This window comes from Sciurus vulgaris (assembly GCF_902686455.1).
Source record: "Sciurus vulgaris genome assembly, chromosome: 8".
Lineage (NCBI taxonomy): Eukaryota > Metazoa > Chordata > Mammalia > Rodentia > Sciuridae > Sciurus > Sciurus vulgaris.
This window is the reverse complement of record NC_136468.1, coordinates 89442255-89464964: the sequence shown is the minus strand read 5'-3', so window position 1 is coordinate 89464964 and position 22710 is coordinate 89442255.

Here is a 22710-nt window from a genome sequence, read left to right as displayed (position 1 = left end):
AATTTCTAGCAAGTAATAGGTATCCAGGAGGATAGCTATCCTACTTTGATGCTCTGAGGTGTATGGAGCGTGAGAGAAAAAATGACCACCACTCAGACAAATGTCAGAAGGTGGGTGCAAAAGGATTGAAGGCAGTTCAGGGAGTACTGACCCTATGAGGGGGTCTGCTGATGGCAAACTAAGGGTGGGGTTGTGGGAGGGAGCCTGGCTGATGGTGGCAAGTCCAGGAGGCCTGTGCTTCTTCTGGTGGTGATGTCACCGATGACAGAAGCGTCTCTGTTGGCCTCAAGGAGGAAGATGCACCATCAGTGCATTCTGAAGTCCAGAGGATTTCTCTAGAAGATATGTGAGCAAGTTTCTTGACATTCTTCATTTTCCATGGATAGAAAAAGCAATAAAACTGAGCAGAGTGGCTCACACCTGTAGTTCCAGCTACTCCCGAGACTGAGGCAGAAGGATTGCTTAGTTCAGGAGTTGGAGCTCAGCCTGGGTCACAGTGAGACCTCATCTCAAAAAACAAACAAAACACCAAAAATGGAGAGGGAAAGAAAAAGCAATAGATGTGGGGGAATCGGTCAAAGAAAAACTGCCTCTTTTTAACTGGTCTTCAGAGTGCTGTGTGTGTTGTTTTCTTCAGCGTTCTTGCAATTTGGGTATGATGCCACCAGGGAGCAGTAGAGCCAAGTGATGAAATAAATTTGTTATGAGTGAACCAAGAAGACCAAACATTAAGCCACTCACAGATAAGACTCAAGAGCCAAATTTAGAGAAATAAGTAGATATTTACTTAGTCACTTCAACTAACCTAAACTATAAGCCTAATTTTGGTTCACAATTTTTGATTAAACAGTCCTTACTATAAATGTTGTTCTTCTAAACCTGAGGGCAATACTTTTTGTGAATGTGGATTCAGTTAACTCATATAATGCATACCAAGGAAATAGGAAAGAAGAAACTAATATTTGAGAACTACAATAGTCCCCCACCCTCAACTCCTGTTTGACCAGCATTACTCCCTCCTTTCCACAGAAAAGAAAAAGAACTTCAGAGAGATGAAAGCGCATCCTGAGGTTACATAGCTAGACAGTGGGAAGCCAATATTCAAGCCCCGATCTGCCAGCCTGCACGGTCTGTGCTTCTTTGAGGCCCCAGTGCTACCCTAACAGGGTATATTAAGAATAGAGAGTATTCCAGAATAATATGATGTTCTTCTCACCCTCAAATTGTTTCCAACCTAGTAAGAGATTCACACCCACAATAAGCTCCATAAGAGAATTTCGAACCCACTGTCATGTGGGTGAGATCTCAGCTGGCTGAGGGTGGCAAAGACTACCTGAAGACAGGCCCTTTGGAATGGGCTTCAAAGGATGCACTGGCATGAATTCATCACGGGGAGGACAGTTCACAGCCACATACCAGGTCTCTGAGCAGCAGTCACACTACTTTTGGGGTCAGTAACCCAAACTTAGGTCATTCTAGTCAGTGTTTTTTTTTTTAACTCCAACTTATCCAATCAGGGGAAAATTATGTGTTTGCCTTCTTCATGTGCCAGGAGCAGGAACATCAGCTCAGTGTTGCTATATTTAAGAGGCAGGGATGGGGAGGCAGAAATGGAGAGAATGAGGTGTTTCCCTGATGTCAGTAACAATGGAAAACACCAAGGTATCTCCAGTCCTAGATTTCCCCCTGAAATATGTGGATCCTCAAGAGAAATCAGGTTGATCATTTTTTTTTCTCATTAATTGACCCAAAGTGATCTAGTGACTGCTTTGAGGGATTAGCTGATTTTTCCTTTGCAAAGAGTCTTAACTGGCAAAATGGATTCTCCCCCCACCCCCATAAAATCCCTTATGAAACTTTTCAAGTAAATTTAAAATCCATAGATTCATTTAGTCATCAAAACAACCCGCAGAGGGCTGGGGGAGTATAGCTAAGTGGAGAGCACAGATCTGGGGCTCCATCCTTCGCACCATAAATACCCAAAACACAAAACCAACCAAACAAAAAACCAGCCAAAATAATTATTTTCCCAACTTGGGCAATGAGAAAACTGGGCCTCAAAGTGGAATTTTTATCTGGTTTCCTCAGAGACTTCATGATTTTATTTTAAATACATTCACAAAGCTTGTTTACCCAGTTTTCTTTTTAATGCTTCCACTCAAGGATCCTGCGGATGGTTGACTACTACCACAATTAAATATGTAATGTGATTAATAAATATGTATTTATGGTAGTGTATGCTATTGAATCTAAACTTGGAATAACTGTTATCTGTTGAGAATAGCAGAATCATGAATTGCAATCCAGTAATTCTATTCCAAATATTGTCTTTTTCACCAGTAGAAAATAAAAGTGTTTATATCTCTCATATGCTTGAATTTCATAGGTTATATTTATAATAAAAAAAAAATGTATCCTGGTGCCATGGTGCATACCTATAATTCCAACAACTCAGAATGCTGAGTCAGAGGATTGTTAAGTTCTAAGCCAGGCTCAACAAGTTAGCAAGACCCTGTCTCAAAAAAAATAAATAAATAACTTAGTGATCAGTTATAGAGCACCCCTGCATTCAATCCCCAGTACCAGAGAGAGAGAGAAGGAAAATATATACATACAACATTCTTTGTAAACTTAAACATTATTAGCATTATTTTAAGCCACTAAACAAATGTGACTATTATCAAGCTATTATTTTAAAACAGAAAGTGAAGCTCATCAAGGTTTTTGTTTGTTTTTTGTTTCGTTTTGTACCAGGGATTGAACCCAGGGGCACTTTACCACTGAGCCACATGCCCAACCCTTTTTTATATTTATTTAGAGAGAGGGTCTCACTGAGTTGTTTAGGGCCTCACTAAATTGCTGAGGTTGGCTTTGAACTAGCGATCCTCCTGCCTCAGCCTCCTGAGCCACTGGGATTACGAGTGTGCACCTGTAAGCCCAGTTAGAGTTTTGTTTTGTTGTTTTTTTTTTTTTTTTTTTTCCCACCAAAGTCACATTTCTGGCCAAGAGAAATAATCTAAATTAAAAGCAACCACTAATGAGTTCTGTATTTGCTTTTCCTTATGTTTATCAATTACCAGTGTCATTATTCAGCTACATTACTCCCAAATACTACTCCCCAAAAGACACAAAATGTAAATTTCTAAACTACACAGATATTAAATTAGGGTCTGGAAAGCCACTAAAGATAAAATGGGGAGGGGAAGTAGTTTCAAATGTATATTTTATAATAAATATAGCATGTACTTCTGAGAATTTGCTTTAATCAATATTTTAAGCCATATTGTTGTCTAATTCTATTAGCCAAATGTAAGGGTTCACTGCAGGATAGAGCTAAAACACTTTTCTAATTTATGTTTATTGATAAGAACTTGGCTGGAGGAGGAAGATTCAGCTTTTAGTTCTATAAAGAATGTAGCTTTAGAGCTTGGAACTTAATATTGCCGCAGTGCTAGTGAGAGAAGCACAGTTAAAGCTTTTTCCTGTCTTACTGCTATCTAAGCTACAATTTCATGCCGTGGTCCCCAGGCCCTTTACCAACAGACGCAGTCACAACGTGCTGTGGTTCCGTTCACCGGGCCATGGGTGAGTAAATGCACAGTTAAGAACTGAACTAACTGAAAATGTCTTGTAAGCTTGTGGGAACCCTACTGAGTCCACAGGAGGCTTGAAGCAGGCCTGGAAAATAGAGAAACCAAGGGGCTTCTTGGAGCTGGGACACAGACCCAGAAGGATCCTAAGGCAGCATGTTTTCCTCACTTCTTCGCATTCACCTGAGTCAACGTTCTAGAAGAGATTGTTTGATTGCCTCAGGACAGGTCACATGCTCATCCCCTGGCTGGACTAGGGCAGGAGAGGAAGGATGTGGCCCCTTTTGATTACTTAGAGATACATCTGTGTTTATGTGGCCACCAAGGCCTCACACAATGGGGAAAAGAAATTCTCAAAACTGAAGAAAATGTGCTGCTAAAGAGGGTCTTGGACACGAGGCAGTCAAAACCATAGGAGGGAGCGTTTACTAACGGAAGTTTGGAAGTGTTCTCAAGAACGGCGTAGCCCACACAACACTACCCAATAGGTACTATGGCTATTATTTCTGGCTTGCAGTAAGATGGAAAATAACTCTGAGGTTATTTTTTACCCTTGACACTTGACATTTGGGCCCAGAAAATTTTGTTGTGGGAAACCGTTCTGTGAATTGTAAGATATTCCACAGTATCCCTGGCCTCTACCAATTAATTGTTGGTAGGGCCCTCAGCTGTGACAACCAAAAATATTTCTACATGTTGCCAAATATCCCCAAGGTTGAACAGAATTGAGAACTGCTGAGATAAAGTAATTTTCTCAAGTGCCAACACCAGTAAGGATTGCTTTCAGACCTGTCTGAACCAAGAACCCAAATGGTTAACCATGTTCGTGACACACTTCCTAGATTACAAAACACTTCCTTTAAAAAAAAAAATTGTATCAAATATTGACAAATTATGTATAATCATATGTATTTATGGGATATAGAGCATTATCATGGTATTTATATTTACATAAGTATATAAACAAATAAACAGAATGGTGGAATTGAGTTAAATTATCCATCATCCTCCCTTCTAACTGAGACATTGTACCCTTTCACCAACACCTTCCTTTCATCCCTGTGGTCTGTTAAACACCATTCTGCTCTGTGCTTCTGAGTTCAGTGGTTATAGATTACACACACAATGTAATTGAGAACGTGTGGTATTTGTCTTTCTGTGCCTGGCTTATTTCACTTAGCATAAGGTTCTCCAGGTTCATCCATGCTGTTGCAAATGACAAAATTTCTCTCAATTTTTAAGGCTGAGTAGTGTTCTGTCATATAAGTACACTGTATTTCCTTTATCCATTCATCTACTGGTGGACACGTAGGTTGATTCCATAACTTGACCACAGTGAATAATGTTGCAATTGGCATTAAAGTGTAGCTATCACCTTGACATACCAATTTCAAATCCTTTGGATATATATCCAGTAGTTGCTGGATCATATGGTAATTCTATTTTTAGTTTTTTTGGGAACACTCCATAGAGTTTTCTATAATGGCTGTACTAATTTACATTCCCTCCAACAGTGGACAAGTTCTCTGCATCCTCACCAATACTTGCTATTGCTCACCTTTTCTATATAGCCATCCTGACAAGTGTGAGATGATATCTCATTATGTTTTAAATTTGCATTTCCCTGATTATAAGTAAAGTTCAGCTTTTTGTTGTTGTTGTTGTTGTTTTCAATTGTTGACCATTAGTATATTCTCTTTAGAGAACTGTCTCTTCAGGTCCTTTGCCCATTTTTTTAAAATCAGGTTGGCTTCCTGCTGTTGAGTTGTTTGAGTTCCTTGTATATTTCGGATATGACCTTTTTTTTGGGGGGGGGCAGGTAGTACTAGAGATTGAACTCAGGGGCATTTGAATGCTGAGCCACATCCCCAGCCCTATTTTGTATTATATTTAGAGACAGGGTCTCACTGAGTTGCTTAGTGCCTGACTTTTGCTGAGGCTGGCTTTGAACTCGCAATCCTCCTGCCTCAGCCTCCCAAGCCACCACACCCGTCTTGGATATAACCTTTCATCAGATGCATGACTTGCAAATATTTTCTCCCAATCTGTTGGTTGCCCATTCACTCTTGTTTCCTGTGCAAGAAACTTTTTAGTTTGATGTAATCCTTTTTACCTATTTTTGCTTTTGTTACCTGAGCTTTTGGAGTCAAACCCCGCCCCCAAAATCATTGTCCATTGTTGTGCAGTTTTCCCCTCCATGTTTTCTTCTGGTAGTTTTATAGTTTCAGGTCTTAATGTATAAGTCTTTCATTCTTTTATGGGTTCATTTTTGCTTATGGTGTGAGATAAGGGGCCACATTCATTCCTTTACATGTGGATATTCAGTTTTCCCAACATCTTTTAATAAAGAGACTCTTCTTTTCCCATTGTGTGTTCTTGGCACCATGGTCAAAAGTCAATTGACCATGTCACTTGGGTTTGTAAAGCACTTTCACCCAGATTATTTCATTGTGTCTGACAACACTCTTGTGGGCGAGGTAAGACAAGTTTGGTTGACTTCATATTTCTTTTGAGGAAATAGAGCTTTCTACATATTTGACTCACCTAAGATCACACAATTCTCAATTTTTCAAGTCAGTACTGAAAAACCTTTTTGGTTAGTTTTTGTCGGTTTGGTTTTGGGTTTGTTGTGGTTTCTTTGTTTGCTTTCTACCCAGTATTTTTTCTAGCTTGCCAGGTTTTACTCACTGATAGAATTAATGTTGGTAGTAAATTCCCCACCAAAATCTTAGGGAGGAAAATTAATTATCCTTGAACAATTATGTTTTGCTATTTTAAAAGAAATAAGAAGTCAAAGGAAAGGAAGGAGAGAAAGGAGGGAGAGAGAGAGAGAGAGAGAAGGAGACAGGAAAGAAGTTAAAATAATGCGACTGGCCACTCTGAGGTTTTCTTCTCAACCTCACCAACCACAGGCCCCCTGAATCAATTTCTGCCCCAAAATAACTAAGCAGGAAAAGTTCTTTTGGGTTCCAACCTAGAGTGGCTGCTTCTCGCATGCTGAGGCATAGCTTCATCTCTGACTCAGAGGGAGGACTGACTCACAAATATCATCTTACCACTTAGCCTTTCATTGAAGGTCTCATGGCCAAGACCAGGTCAAATTCAAGGCTGCATGGAGGAAGACATCAGATGAGCTCATGGCACAAAGCAGAATGGCTGCAGATGCTTGGGAAAGAAAGACTTTGACAGCTGGGACGTGCGTGACTTTAAAACAAAACAAAACTCCTGGTTAATCAGCAACCAAGGCAATGCCCAGAAGAAAACAGCAGGTCCTAGGGCACCAGTAGAGCTCCCCAGTCTTGTCCCATCTGCATGTAAGTAGGGACCAGCCATGGCGCCAAGAATCACTATTGATCCCGATGCTGAGAGTGCACGCCACACCTGGGCTATCCAGCCACCAGAGGCCCCATTGGTCCTTGGGACACAGCAGCTGCCCCAGCCTTGGTGAATGTGTGAGTACTGGGAAGCGAGGGGATGTAGACATGAGGGTTGTGTGAGAAAGAGCCCCGGATTAGACCAGCTCACCAGCTTTTCTCCTGTTCAGTCCCCCTGATGTAGCCCAGCCTGGTGAGGTAGACAGAGCCTATGAAGTCAGCAGACTGTATTCAAGCCCCAGCTCTGACATTGTGTGGGCGTGTCCTTGACCTTGGTTCTTCATTTCTTTTGGACTCAGTGTATATATTTGTAAGTTGAGAATAATCATAGGATTAGTATGAAGACTAAATGAAAGTGTGCAAGACACCCAGGACAACGGAGTATATACAGGAGGTGCTCAATAAATGCTATAGAGTCCTTCATTACAGATCCTCAAAACTTAGCCTCTTCCCTCCACACTGAACTCTGCTATCCATAAGTGCATACTGAATAAAGTGACATGGGTTTAAATCCTGCCCTCCCACCAGACTCGGCTCATGGATCCCCAAAATGCCCTCTCCTTTAAAGGGAACTTTCCTTCCTGTCATGAACCACAGCCACTTCCGAGAATTCTTTAATGAAAGAATTGGATCGAGTGGTACTAAAGGATATTCCAAGCAATTGCTGCCACAGTGAACTCCTGGCATGATACTCTATTTACTTAGTTCTTGTCATACACAGAATAATTCCAAGGCATATACACTCCAGGCTCTCTTACTGCTTTCACCCAGACACATGAAGTCATACATCTTTTAACTAGAGAGAGAAAAGTTTAGCAGGAAAAGAAAAGGAGTTTTTAAAAATGTTTTTTATTGCCTAGAGTTTAAAAATTCCCTTTAAAAAAATCCAGGCTGGTAGAATTCTTAACCCCTGACTGCAAATAGCAAAATCCTAAATCAATCATACAGATACCTAAATATCTAATTTACTATCTCTTCATCTCCAACAATTTAAGTGGGAAGATCCAACCTCATTCTCTCCCAGTAGAAGCTTCTCTCAAAGAATAGGAGACTCAGAAACCCTTTCAGATTTAAGATTAAAAGTTAATAGACTTTGAAAGTTATGTCTAAAGGAAGTTGCTCTTCGAAGGACCTAGACCCACCAGGCTGAAGGAAGATGTGCTGTGGAATTCAGACATCAGCAAGGTGAAATTTAGGAAAAAGTCAGAAATTCAGCTTTCCCACTATCAATCTTTGCAGTGTAAGCAATATACTTCAATTTAGGATTTACCCTTGACCTATTTCAGGTATTTCTTCCTGGGGCTTTTGTGAGGAGTTCAAGGAAAGTGGGAGTGTTTCAGGGCCGCAGCGTTTTTGTCTTAGCATGGGCCATGGCACAGTCTTCTTCCTTTACATGATCAAGTATGGTGGAGTGGCCTGTTGTCCTCTCAGGAACCACCTTACCCTCCCTAATGGTGACGGACTTCTTCCTCCCCAGCAATGGCGACACACTGTCAGCCTGCTTGCAGTTGGATTTGGCTGTGTGACTTATTCTGACCAATGAGAAGTGTCATGTGACAGTTTCCAGGCACCTGATTAAGAAATCGGAGTTTTATTATTTTGAATGAAACAACACTCATCGCAGTGGTGGTTGACACAAGGGCTGTCCACACAGTCCAAGCAACACAACAGAGCCTGGCTCCCTGACCCCACAGGCACCATGGCAGACCTGACCACCTGCCTGTACTTGTACATGAGACATAAAGGAACTTCTATCTCCTCCCTGTTGCTTTTTGGGTTCTTCCTCACAGTCAAATGTAATCCTAACTCATATAAGAGTGGAGTGTAAGGTCTCAGGTTAACCCCCTGAGATTGCCCCAGGGATTGATCTGGGCTCTTGCCCAGCTCTTATTCATGGATTTATTATTTGTAAATTTATTATTTGGGTAAATAGCCAGCATGCATGTTACTTCTTTTCTAGTTAAATGCACTTGTAGTGACAGAGCGTTGCCTTAAACAGTGTTGCCAAACCCGTTTCTAAGTTGAGAGGGTCTTGCGCACACCTCTGTGATCATGATATACACCCACTTTGCATTGAGATAGCAGTCCTATTAGGTGCAAAGCCTTTTCTCCAGCTTGCCACATCTGGGGAAACACCAAGCGCCAATTGCCTTTTCATTTTGTCAAGAAGTAGAAAATGACTCATTGTCTCCAACATGGGCTTAAGTGCCCCCTGATTTATTTACCTATCTGCATTCAATTAGAAAAGCACCATTATTTTCTATTTATTTATAGATGTCATTCTGGTTATGCCAGCGCTTTACTGTATGTTGTTCACTTCCCCCGAACAGAGAGGTGTGTTTACAAAGCCCTTCCCCATAATTAGTGTCACCGAGTGGAACAAGGCGCTTCTGTTTCATACCTGCCACAGCTGTCGCGCTCTCTTCAGAGTGAACCGCACTGATGGACGACTTGAGTCACCCGTTGCTTTAGAGAGTAGCATAAAGTGTGTTATTGCAATGGCCTGGCGCTCTGGGAAGCCATATCAGGTGTTGCACTCTGTGACAGCAAAGCGGGCCGAGAGAGCCTCCTCTATTACGTTTCCAGTTAATTACGCCTTTACTTTTCAATAGCTCCATGTCATAAAAACGTGGCAGGTAGTCGATTCAGATTAGCTTTATCCTGTCTGGCAATGGCAGGCCTCAGACGACACGTTAATCAGTGGCTGTTGGCTGGGGGATTCCATATATGTGAATAACATTGGGCATGTTAAGTGGCGGGGACAGAGGGACAGGGGAGCATTTTTATGGGTATATATTTCATTAGAATTCCAATAAAAGGACTGTGTCTGTTTGAGAAAAATATAACATGCTTCACTGCTGTTTAATTTTTCTTTAGGACACTTTTCTATTAACATAAATTGCTGGAAGGAAAAGCATGGTGTAGGTAATATTTTTCTCCAAACATAAAACCTTATTAAAACTTCATGGGACGTTTTAAAAATAATTGTCCTGATCCTCTCTATTGCTTTGGGTAACTCAGATGCAGTCACAGGGCAAATGGAATTTGTCCCATACCTGACTAAGCGTCAGCAGCAAGAAATTGAGTCATGGATGGAGGAGTTGGCCAGACCTTCTCTGTGCTGTCTAGAGCAGGTGCCTTGCAGGTACACTGGTTATCCCAAAGGGACCCAGAGCCTCAGAGTTCTGTCCTTCAACCGTCACTGTAATGAATGAACACTTCTTTCTCTTGCTGGGAGAATCCCAGTGGTATATACTCAGTTCAAATGCACTGGAGAATGGAAAACCTCTTGGATCCATGCAGGTCACTTTCCTGCAACAGAAGACATCACCAACGGTGATTTAAGCCATAGGTATTTTCATTGCTTGCTTAATAAGACATTTGCAGGTAGCTTAGCCCCATTGGTCTGGAGAATTAATGGTGTCATCAGGGACCCAGACCCCTTCTATCCTTCTGCCCCATGTAGGCATCCATCCTTAGGCATGTCCCCTTCAGGGTCAAAAGATGGCTCCAGGGATCAGATTCTGGCATTGCCGCCTGGTGCCTCTCTTATTATGGTCAAGTTAAACTCTTTTCCAGAAGCCTGCAGCCAAACTGCATCAAGAGACCACCCCTAGCCAAATGGCTGGGAAAGCAAGTTTTTGGATTTTTTCACTCTCTGAAATGGGACAGGGACAAAGGAGAAAGGAATTGGGAATGGCCAATTAGCCAACCACAGAGTCTGCCACAGGGCAGCCCCTGGTAATGCAGGGGTGGGGTTGGGGGATTGAATTAACCAGCAGCCCTCCTCTTTCATTTAATTTGGACATTGTACGCACAACATTAATACTGCAGAAATCCATCTTCAATCCCGCAGTCAGAGGGATCTTGTCATGATTACATCCTGATGAAATTCATCATTTAAAAAAATTCTTAACGGCTCCCTGCTGTTCACAGGACACAGTTCAAACTCCCTAATGTGCTTAATAATGTCTTCAGGGGTGACTTCTTATGACTTTCTGAACTTTGTCTTCAACCATACCTTCCTTTGTGCTTGACGCTGGTTATTCTGAACTACTTTCAGTTTTCCAAGTGCTCCCCATTTCTCCCTCTGCCTGAAACCCTACCCTGCATGTGTGTACACTTTTTTGCTAGGCTAATCTTCTTTGCTCTTCAGTTCCTATAGGAGATAATATAAGCAATTTCCTCTGGGAAGCCACCCCCACTCCAAGGCCAAGTTCATTATCCCCCACCCCATGAACTCCCCTAGAAACCCATACTTCTCTTTCCAGGCACGAGATCCAGGACGGAACTTTGGGAAGAAAATGAGGCGTTTTTATGGGAAAGAACAAAGAAAAGAACAATTAAAGACAGTTTTTACCTATTTCTTTCACTTCATCTGACTCTGGGGCCATACTCGGTGGTGGGTGTTGACCACAGCTGAGTAATTTAGTTCGGTGGATAAGAACTTGTGCTGTGATGTCCGACCACCTTGTTTCCAACCCCAGCTTCAGCACTTAGTATCTGAGAGACACTGAGTTACTCAAGCTTTCTGAGTCTCAGTTTCTTTACCTGTAAAATGAGGATAATGGTGGCATCTATCTAGATGTGGTTGGTTGCCCATCCAATATCTATCCCCACCTAGAGTGAGGGGTTTCAGCAAAAATCTTTCTACTGTTAAGAAAAATTGGCCCCCTCTGCTTCCTCTGGGGGTTGACATGAAGAATGTGACTGCTGAGATTATAGCAGTCATCCTGTCACCTTGAAGGAAGTCAATCCAAAGACAAACTCCACACAACAGCTGAACAAAAAGAATCCATTTACCAGCAAATGCCATAATTTCATTCTTTTCTATGACTGAGTAATATTCCATTGTGTATATATACCATATTTTCTTCATCCATTCGTCTATTGAAGAACACCTAGTTTGGTTCCATAGCTTGGCTATTGTGAATTGGTCTGCTATAAACATTGATGTGGCTGTGTTGGGATGGAACTGGAAATAAACCAAGCCTCCCCATAAAACGAAAGCTGAATGTTCTCTCTTATCTGTAGATGCTAACCCACAACAAGGGAAGGTAGGGAGGGGAAGTATAGAGTTTATTGGATTAGACAAAGGGGAATGAAGGGAAGGGAGGAGGTAGGAATAGCAAAGACAGCAGAATGAATCAAACAAAACTTTCCTATGCGCATATATGAATACATGACCGTGTAACTCCACATCACGTACAACCACAAGAATGGGTTCAAAATTGGAATGGGTTGCACTCCATGTATGTATATGTCAAAATACAGCCTACCGTCATGTATATCTAAAGGCAACAAATAAAAAAAGAGGAAAAGGAAAGACAGAATCTGGGTCCTTAATAGTGCGAAATAATAAATATACCAATCCTGCTGCTGCCCAGCCCTTAAAGTCCTGTTATAAGAGGTGTGCATTCCTTTATCACATAAGTTATTTCTAGTTGATTCTTTTCCATATCTTCGACTGAAAAAAAAAAAAAAAACCCTAAGATAATACACTTTCTGTGAGGACTGTAGGAATGTAAAGAATTAAGCATGTGACATTTTCAGTGCAGGATCAAGCCCAGTGGAAGTCATGGATACATGATGTCAGTCATCATTATCAGCCAGGGGACTCTGCAGGTCAGCAAACAGATTGTCGTTCATGAGAATCTAGTTAGTGTGGACAGTGGTGGAGGAAAGATTCCTCAAAGGAGGAGACCATGTCTGAGTAAAAGGCCTAATTTCCACACTATTCAGCTCAATGCCAAAGACTCTATGACAAATAATCAGAATAATTTTTATTATAACATGGCAGACTCAGCAGCTCTATTCCTGTCAAATGATACCAGAATATTAAGTTCCAAATCATGTCTACTTGTTTAAAAAAAAAAAAACTTAAGGAAACTAAAATCAGACACTTTAAAACTGCCAATTATAACTAGTTGCATGTGGTTGCCATGAATGGCCTGGCTTGCTAAACTGCTTGATTTATTTGGGGGATGTTAATTTACATTTGTCCCCTTCACTCATCACTATCCCTTTATTACCGAGCTTTATTACTGTGGACTATAAATTCCTCCATAGCATATGGACCACATAACTTTCTTGGATACCTAATTAACAAAGATTTTTTTTCTTGAGCTGTAATTATAACAAAATATGGTACATTTAGCTTAATTTTCAATTTAATGCTTGAAGGTGCATAGGAAATTCAGCTCCGTGGCTCAGAGCTGGGGAAAGCCGCCATGTATACACTCCATTCCCAAGAGCAGGTCTGGGAAACAGATGTTTGTAGGAGAGAGGAGGATAATGAAAAAGTGTATATGAAATGATATCAATGATTAAAGGCCAGGATGTAGTTCATGCTCATTAATAGATGGGGAGAAAGGAATAGGAATGGGAAATCTCAAAGTTATCAAGAACATAAAAGACACTCTGCTCTTGGCACAGACAACCTGCCTTCCTCCTGGCTCCTTCACAAACATCTTTGTTCCTCTTTTGTGGAGTTAAGCAGTGATGGGCAACCTCGTGTGTGTCCTGAATAGGAACTACCTCCTGTGGGTAGAAAAGTACGTGGAGCACTTTGAAATCCTAGTGTTAAGAACTATCATATCCTAAGATTGTTTTATGGGAGAATTGTTTCATGAAGCTACTCAGGAGAGTGGAATCTATTCCAAAAATCATATTTCTATATATCACAAAAAAATCTAAAATGCCTTTTCCACTCATGTAACAGATTTAGTACTTGCTCTCCCTGCCGTTCTAACCACTGATCACAGTTAGTTCTTAATTTCTATGAGCAGAGATTATATAACCCACCTTCCGTCATTTCATCACTACGTAAAGGTGTCTGATTAGGGGTGGGGGGATAGCTCAGTGGTAGAGTGCTGTCCTGGCATGAATGGAGCCCTGGGTTTGGTTCTCAGCATTGCCCTCTTCCCACCTATAAAAAAACAGGTGTCTGATAGAAATTTAAAAGACACATTATGTAAATGATACTCGAGAAGAGCTCAAATTCATGGTACTTGTTGGAACTCTTTATGTCATAACTGATTCAAATCCTAACTCAAACAGGCTCAAGTAATAAAAGGGGATATATCGGCTTATATGATTGGAAAGTCCAGAGATAAAACCTACTTCGGACAGGATTGATCTAGCATTTCAAACACCATTACTAATGATCTGTCTTCTTTCCATTTCTCTGCTCTTCCTTCTGCAGTTTAGCTTCGTCCTGAAGCCCTTCACAGTGACCCCTTCTCCCTGCCTCACCCCTGAAGCTCAGGGTTCTTGCACAGATCACAAAATGAATGTCTGGCTTCCATGCTTACACTCCCACACCATGCCTTCTAGTAGATTCCAAGGAAGGCAGAGAGGAGTTTCTCTTCTTCAGAAATTCTAGCAAAAGTTTTTTTGCTCCCACATCAATGACTATTATTTGATTAAGGGCCTGTTCCTGAACCAATCACTATAGCCAGAGAAAACTGTGTGTCATAGTTGGCTTAAGGCAATTAGAACTCTCCTGTGAAGTTCTAAGGAAGCTAAATTTCCACCAACACCATATAATAAAAATTCCAGGTGTTAACTTTCCTCTCTAATTGCCATAGACTAACACCCACTCCATGACTTACAATGCCTTGGTTAGAATCAGCAGTAATAATCTGATTAAATAGTTTACCTGCAAACAAAATCAGAATTGATATCCTCATGGTGGGGATCACACCACCTACCCTTTCCCCAGAGCTACCGCATAGGGAACAAACTTCACAGCAATCTCTCACGTGTCTGGCACAATTTCACACAGAAAAAAATGTGTGAAGAAATATGAATTCAATTGAGTGAATGAAGAAGATACAAACAGTTTTCAAAATGAAAAAGGAACGATCACCAGGGCCACATCCCTAGCTGTATGTCACTTCCTGATGTCCCACCATCACTGGACCTAAGGGTCCTAAGGGATCCTTAAAAAAATTAATTCCTCTGTTATGACAGTGGGCCTACTTCCTCACTTGGATCATTGAGCATAAGAACTCTAGAGAAAAAGCAAAATTAGTAAATTATTAAAGTTCACACTTCTCCTGTCAGTCCTTTCTCAAAATCAATTCCAAGTCTTTCATCCCCTTTGTCCCTTTTCTGACCACAAAAGGAAACTTAGGTTGAATAGAGATGGGGAAAACTGAAATCATAATATCGGTTAAAAAAAAAATTCATTATATTTTTAAGTACAGGTTACATTATATTGCTAATCTGATTTGCAAATTAGAGGAAGCCAAGAATGAAAGTGTATTCTACCTGTACCTGTCTAAGCTCCTTCCGAGGAAAAGTAAGTTAAGAGGCAAAAACTGGCAATAGTTGTAAGTACTCTTTTGTCTTTTAAGTTTCTGTGGTTATGCCACTGTCTAAATATCCTGCTGAGAGCTCTTAAAACTTCAGAATAACAGAAAAATCAACCCATTCCTCCAGTTGTTGCTGGTACTCAGTGGACCATCTTCACTTGGGGTGGTCATCGCCTGGAATTACGGATCGGTCAATGTTCCCACGGCCCCGTGGGATCGCATTGGCGGGCAGACACCTGGCAACGTTTGTCTGTGGAATTCAGTTTCCTACCCCGAATGTCTTCCCCCAGCACTAATACTATCATTTAAGAAATGAGAACAAGAGCTAAGCCAAAGTCAGGTTGGTTATGCCATAAATAACCTCACGTTTGAGGCAATTTATGCAGCTGCCCGGTGAGCCAAGCTCCAGAAGCTGGCACACACAGCCGCCGTGCATATGGCCCATAGGGAAGCGTTCTGTGCAAGGAATGTGGCTGTTGGCACAACTTTGTTCTCTACCTGGACCGGCTTGAATCGCTGTCTCATTGCCAGGAAACCTAGCAGACCTTTGGGAACTCTTTAAGAAAAAAAGTTATATATTTCATGTGACTTGTGAATGGAAAGATGGATACTGTCAGCGAGCCGTTTTCCTGCCAGATTAGGCATATGATGAGCATAATGGGAATTTAGATTATACAGAAACACCCTTTTCATAGACCTCATTTAGTAATAGCTAACAATGATAGCTTCCAGTATTGAGTGCCTATTATGAGCTAAGTATATGCTGGTGTTTTACATATACGGTCGTCCCTTTGTGTCCAAGGGGAATTTGATCCAGGGTCCTCTTGGATACCACATCCCTACACTGCTCAAGTCCCTCATATAAAATGATGTAGTATTTACATACTACAACCTCCTCCCCTATGCTTTGATTCATCTTCAGATTATTTATAATACCTAATAAAATGTAAATGCTATGTAAAGAATTATGTTGAATTGTTTAGGGAATGATGACAAAGAATAATGACATGTTTAGTATCAACGCAATTTAAATTTTTTTTTTTTTTTTTTTTTGGCAGAGCTGGGGATCAAACAAAGGGACTTGCAGATACAAGGCAAGCATTCTGCCACTGAGCTACATCCCCAGCCCTGAAACTTTTTGATCTGCAGTTGGTTGAATTTCCATATGCAGAACCAGAGAAAAGGAAGTTTCAAGTTTGTTATTTCTAATTACCACCACCACCATGCAAGGGGAGTGTGCTTCTTTACCATCTTACAAACTCGGAAGTGGATGTTCAGAGAAGCAACGTGATTTGTTAGAGGCTAACGGTGCGCCAGTGATGAGTGGCGGATCCCATTTTTGTCGGCCCCAAGCCCATGTGTTTCTGCCACAGTCACGCTATATCCTTCCCGGGCTCGCTCCCCTGGGGAATAAGAAGCCGCACAGATGACATGTGATCCTATGCACACCAAACTTCTGGACTGACCAGTGGGAGTGTTGGGATGAATCATACACAGAAGGTCAGCACACGAGACAATCCGTCCCCAATCCCAGGCAGCATTTCTCCCCCACCTGGAAACTCTCTTCTCACAACTTCCCTGGCCAGGGCAACAGACCAGGATGAGTTTTCCAACCAGGTGGATGGTTTGGAACACAACCATCCCTCATGGATCCAGTCCTCCCAGCTCAGGATGGAGGGCTTTGCTCACAAATGGTTTGAATTACAGGGAATTTGAGTGTGTTCCCTTTTCTTGGACAGAGTTGATGCAATTATGAAATAACCCCATTTTAAAGTGTGTTGTCCATATGCCACTACAGCTGAGTCTTTTCAGAACAACAGACACTTGGCCATTTCATGTGGAGTCACACCCCACATGCAGAGTGGACGTACATGATCAGGGAAAGGATTCCAAAGTGAAATGGAAGCCATTGCATTGAAATTTCAAGCGATTGAAACCTAGACAGTCTGGGGTGGGGAGGGGGGCAGAGTTAGTATTATTTCAAAAAGAAACAACAGCTGTTTGATGATACTCTAGGAATTAGAAAAATCTCATCATCTGCCAAGATGGTCCAAATGTTGTGACATTAAATGTTGACATTGAAACATGCTCTAATATGAGTTACCCACTGCTTACTCACTACAGTTTTTAAAGGGGAAAAGTATATTTGGCATAATAACTTTCTATTCTTGGGTTCCATCTAAACATTTCCCTCTTTCCTGACTTCTAAGTGATAAGTCAAAGATCACTTTTTGAGCTGAGCAGAGAGGGGACAGGTCTCACTAAGGATAAATTAATGCAATCTCGTGCTCTGGTCTTGAAATGCAGAAATGGCTGGAACGACACACTGAAAATCTCACAATAAAAGAACATTAAGGAACAAAATTGCATCAGTGCCTTGAGAAATATTTCTTAAAATTAAAACTGCATGTTTGCACATGATGAGTAGATTTGGCTGTTTGAACATTTTTATGGTGTTATAAGCCCCAGGGCTATGATGTATAAGATTTGCTGAAATGAACAAGGAGAAATGTCCTCAGACATCCACAGAGGTCCTCTACTTTCCTGTAGCTGTCCTCCTCAGCTTCTCACAGCTGGGACGACTGGTCCCCTGACCTATGTAGACTCAACTGCTCTTGCCCTTCCCTCACCCCCGTCTCACCCCAGGGTCCAGAGCAACGGGTTTCCAAGAAGCAAAGTATGCAAATAGTCTCCCCCAGTTCCCCCCATTCTTTCCTCCCATCAAAGGCAATCCTATGGAACTTAATACAATAATACAATAATTTTCTTTTTTGTTGATCAAATTTCTAATGTCTGAGTCCTATCATTCAAGGCCATTGGGCACTTAGGATTCTGGGTTGTAGTTTGTGTTGGATTCAATGTTGGGATGTGTTCCCCAGATCCCTTTTCATAGAGAAGAATGGAATCCCCAGCTGCTGGGAGCATGACCAGGAGATGGCCCTCAGCTGTTAGCCATCTTTGAGAATTACTTCTGTTGGAAAAAAGTGCTGGGCCCAAAGTTATGCCTGCTTCCAGCAGCAGCTGGCATCTAGAGACTGATTAATGTTGGGGGATAAAGGCCTGAACCCCTCATTCCCCAAACTCAGGAAAATTCTGAGGGATCCTTCCAAGTTTCCCCATTGGGTAAGCTACAGCCTTTGCTGGGACAGGGCTGTGGTCTGAATATTTGTGTTCCCCTAAAATTCATATGTTGATATCCTAATCCCTGATATGATGATTTTAGGAGATGAGGACTTGGGGTCAAGAGAGGTTGGAGCCCCTATAAATGAGATTAGTGCCCTTATAGGCAAAACCCCAAACAGCTAACTAATACCTTCTATCATATGCAGACATAGTGAAGTGGTACCATTAATGAGTCAGGAATCTCTCACCAAACACCAAATCTGCCAACACCTGGATTTGTACATTCTGGCCTCTAGAAACTCAGAAGGTCAAGGGTTATATGTTTTCTCTTATATGTGCAAGCTAAAGAGGAAAAAGGAGAAGTGTGAGGGAGTAGGTATCTAATGAAAAAATCAATGAAAGATCAGTAGAAGCAAAGGATCAGGGAATGGGAGGAAGAGAGGGAGGGAGGAAGTGCTGCAGAATGATGCTGGCCAAACCATATTGTTATGTCGTGTGATGTGTGAGTATGTAACAACAAATCCCACCATTACGTACAACCACAATACACCAATAAAAATGGGGAAAGGGGGATGAAAAAGAAATAATTTTTTGTTATTTATAAGCTATCCAGTTGATGATTCTTCATTTTAGCAGCCCAAAGGGAATAGGACAGTGTCTTGGTAAACTCTCTCTTCTCCATCCTGCTTCCCATCACTTGCTTCCACAAGCATTAATCCCACAAATATTTCCAAAGAAACCTCCTGTGTTCTGATTTGTGTCTCAGATCTGCTTCCAGGAATCCAGCCTGCACCACTCACATAACCCTCCAGTCCCAGCTTTTGGTAATGTGGTGTCTGGACCTGACTTTTGAATAGAGAATCCAACATACAATTTGTAGGTAGCATCTGCTTGGGCTACCATCCTAAGATTCTCTGTCTCTGCTGAAGATAGGCCTGTCATGCTGCCTACCCTCGTCACCAGCACTCTCTGGGCCCCTTCTTACTGTTGGGGCCACATCACCTCTGCACAAGCTCCTAAATGCTAGCTGAGAATCTGTATGGACTCCTGCCACCAGCCCATCTTCTTCTGGCATCCATTTCCCATCAGGCAGCACAAGCCCCTCCCACTGGCCCCAAGCTGACCATCTGCCAGAAACAACATAGGCAATTGCAGACTCCCAGCATTGAGCCCAGCACCTAGTCACCCACTGGGTTGAACCTCTGTAACCGAGCATTACTGCTCCCTTCTGGCACCTCATCTGACCAGCTCTCAAGGTGATTTAGGATGAAGCCTGGCTCCTTCACACACAGCAAATCCTATTAGGTAGCCAGTGACCTCAGCTGCTCAGTGAGATCTCGAAGGTGGCAATCGAAACTCAGTTGAACTTTTGTTTCTCCTGTAATCTGTGACTTTCAAGGCTGCATGGGCCCAGCATCAGGAAGGACAGAGGGATAAGCTGTAGATACAGATGGGGTGACATTCACACACTCCCGAAGCTCTTTTTTGGCCCTTATAATTTTATAGAAGTTTGAAGCTCAAGAAATCATGCCTGTTGTGTTCTTACCATTTCAGCTCTGAAATCACAATGTTGTACTACAATGAACCCTGGGGATAAAACCAACCATTAATTTAGTTTGATTTACTGAACACCTAGAAACCTCCTTTAAGTAGCCAGTAAGTCAGACTTTGCCCTTCTACCTAGATCTCCACTGGTTAGTCTAAATGAGTTGCAGTTACTTTCTTGGCCATTCGCAGTACATGACAAAAGGGAGCATTTTGGTCTTCCTACTTGTCCCCACCATCCTTTACACCATAGCTGAAAATATAGCCACATCTAGGCAGCAAATGGGAGACAAGAAAGGCCATGAAAAATATAGGTGTATGTACTTGAGTTTTTTATGTTTAAGAATTATGGGGGTCATTGATGGAGGAGAGCAGAGGAAGACAGATATTCCAGCTTACGTCACTACTTTCTTTTTTCAAGATCATACTGTTACTTGCTTAACTGAAATTTCACTAATAAAAAACTATGCTCTGGGGCTGGGGATGTGGCTCAATGGTAAAGTGTTTGCCTGGTTGCCTGGCATGCATGAGGCCCTGGGTTCAAATCCCCCAGCATCAAAAAAAAAAAAAAAAAAAAAAACAATGCTCTGAGTCTGTGAATTGTGTCCCCCAACCATGCTTACTAAGCAGAGACTCTAATTTTCACATGGCTTCTTCTTTCCCTCCATCTACTCAAATAATACCTGTCTATCAATGCCAAATTGAAACTCCATTTCCTGCATAAAACTTTCCCAGCCTGACTTTCAAGAAGCAGGTAAAGGTGAATATAATCTAGTGATCTTGGCCTAGGGAAATAGATGATAAATGTGCAAGGGCAAGAGAAATCACTGATTGCTAAGGACCTATGTGAAACTACCATTGAAAGCCATAGTCTTGGGACAATCCAGGGTCAAACAACAAATAGCAATGGAGCCTCTTTTATGTTGTACATTGGACACTGTGTTAAGTATAACAGGGAACATGAGACAAAGGTGCAAATCCTTTCCTCAGTGGACCCAGAGGAAAGCCATCACCGCCAAGTATGGGTAATGAAGACAAGAAGGCCATGGGAAACCTAGTACAAACCAGGAGGTAGGCATCATGAGAGTTATAGTTTGGATGTGAGGTGTCCCCCAAAAGCTCATGTGTATGACAATACAAGAAGGGTTAGAGGAGAAATGATTGGGTTATGAGAGCCTTAATTCAATCAGTGGATTAATCCCATGACGGGATGAACTGAGTGGTAACTGAAGGCGGGTAGGTAATGGCTAGAGGAGGTGAGTCATTGGAGGCATGCCTTTGGGGGATATCTTTTATATCTGGCAAGTGGAGTCTCTCTCTCTCCCCCCTCTCTCTCTCTCTCTCTCTCTCTCTCTCTCTCTCTCTCTCTCTCTCTCTCTCTCTCTCTTTCTCTCTCTGCTTCCTGATCACCATGTGAGCTGCTTCCCTCTGCCACACTCTTCTTCCATGATATTCTGCCTCACCTCAAGTGCAGAGGAATGGAGCTGGCTGTCTATGGACTGAGATCTCTGAAACGGTGAGCCCCCAAATAAAGTGTTCCTCCTCTACAATTATTCTGGTCAGGTCCTTTAGTCACAGCAGCGGAAAAACTGACTAAAACAGTGAGCAAAAGCCAGAGTGCACTTGTACTCGTCAACACTATAATCCCTAACATAGATGAAAATATGAAAGGTCTGCCTATTGGGTGTGAATGATGTATAATGAATTACAGTTTGGTTCCAAAATTATTTCAGTGGGTTGAAATGATGGGAGAAAATAATTTTCCCCAATAACAAACAGGGATAAATATAAAATCTTAAAAGTTTAAAGAAAAATCAGAATAATAGAAAAAATGTTCATGACACATTTAGAATTAAAAGCAGAAACCAGACCATGCCTAAGCTCTGAGGACAGTTATATAAAAATTCCACATGAATTCCTTAAAGAATAAATGTAATCCACTGTTCAAGTACAAGTGAGCACTCCCATTTGGTAGATGTTCCTGTTAAATAATGAAGGAGTTTTCGTTAATGACAAATCAAAATAAAATAGCAATCTATTATCAAAAGAAGGCAGCAACTACCTTGCAAAGCTAACAAAATCATCAGTCCCATTAAAATAAGTGTAGTTTTCAAGTCAAAAGCAATAATAGTCTCACCATATTGGTGAGGCCAGATTTATGGTACTGTATGTCAAAATGGCTATTTCATTTTAAGCAGGACATTAGCATCCATCAATAGGAGATTGGTTAAATAAATTATAGTAATCCACACAATGGAAACCAAGTAGCTATTAAGATGATGATGTGTAGCTACATTTATTGACATGGAGAGATGCCTGTGACAAGTTATTTAATGAAGGAAAAAGCAGGCTACAGAAGAAGCTATATAATACTACCCAGTCTGTAGAAAGTTATGTGTCCATCTATTTTAACACTTTCAAAGTGCTTATTTTGAAACTTAAAATATAAGATACAGGGATGGGTTAGCTGGCCCACGGAGAGACTAGATGGAAGTATGGGGAGAAAGGAATGCAAGGTGTTTGTGAACCTCAAATACCTCCAAGCTTTGCTCCATCTAGCAGATGAGGCAGCAAGCTTAGAGCCGTTTCCTTCTCCCTACCGCTACCAGGCAAACATACGCCAAGCACCTACTGTATGTGCCTCCAGCCTCCACACTAGGAATACATAGATAAATAAGATGCTGTACCTTTAGGAGCCAGGGTAGTGTGGAGAAAAAAAGACAGTATATTTGCTTCCTGAGTCTGCCATAGCAAATGACT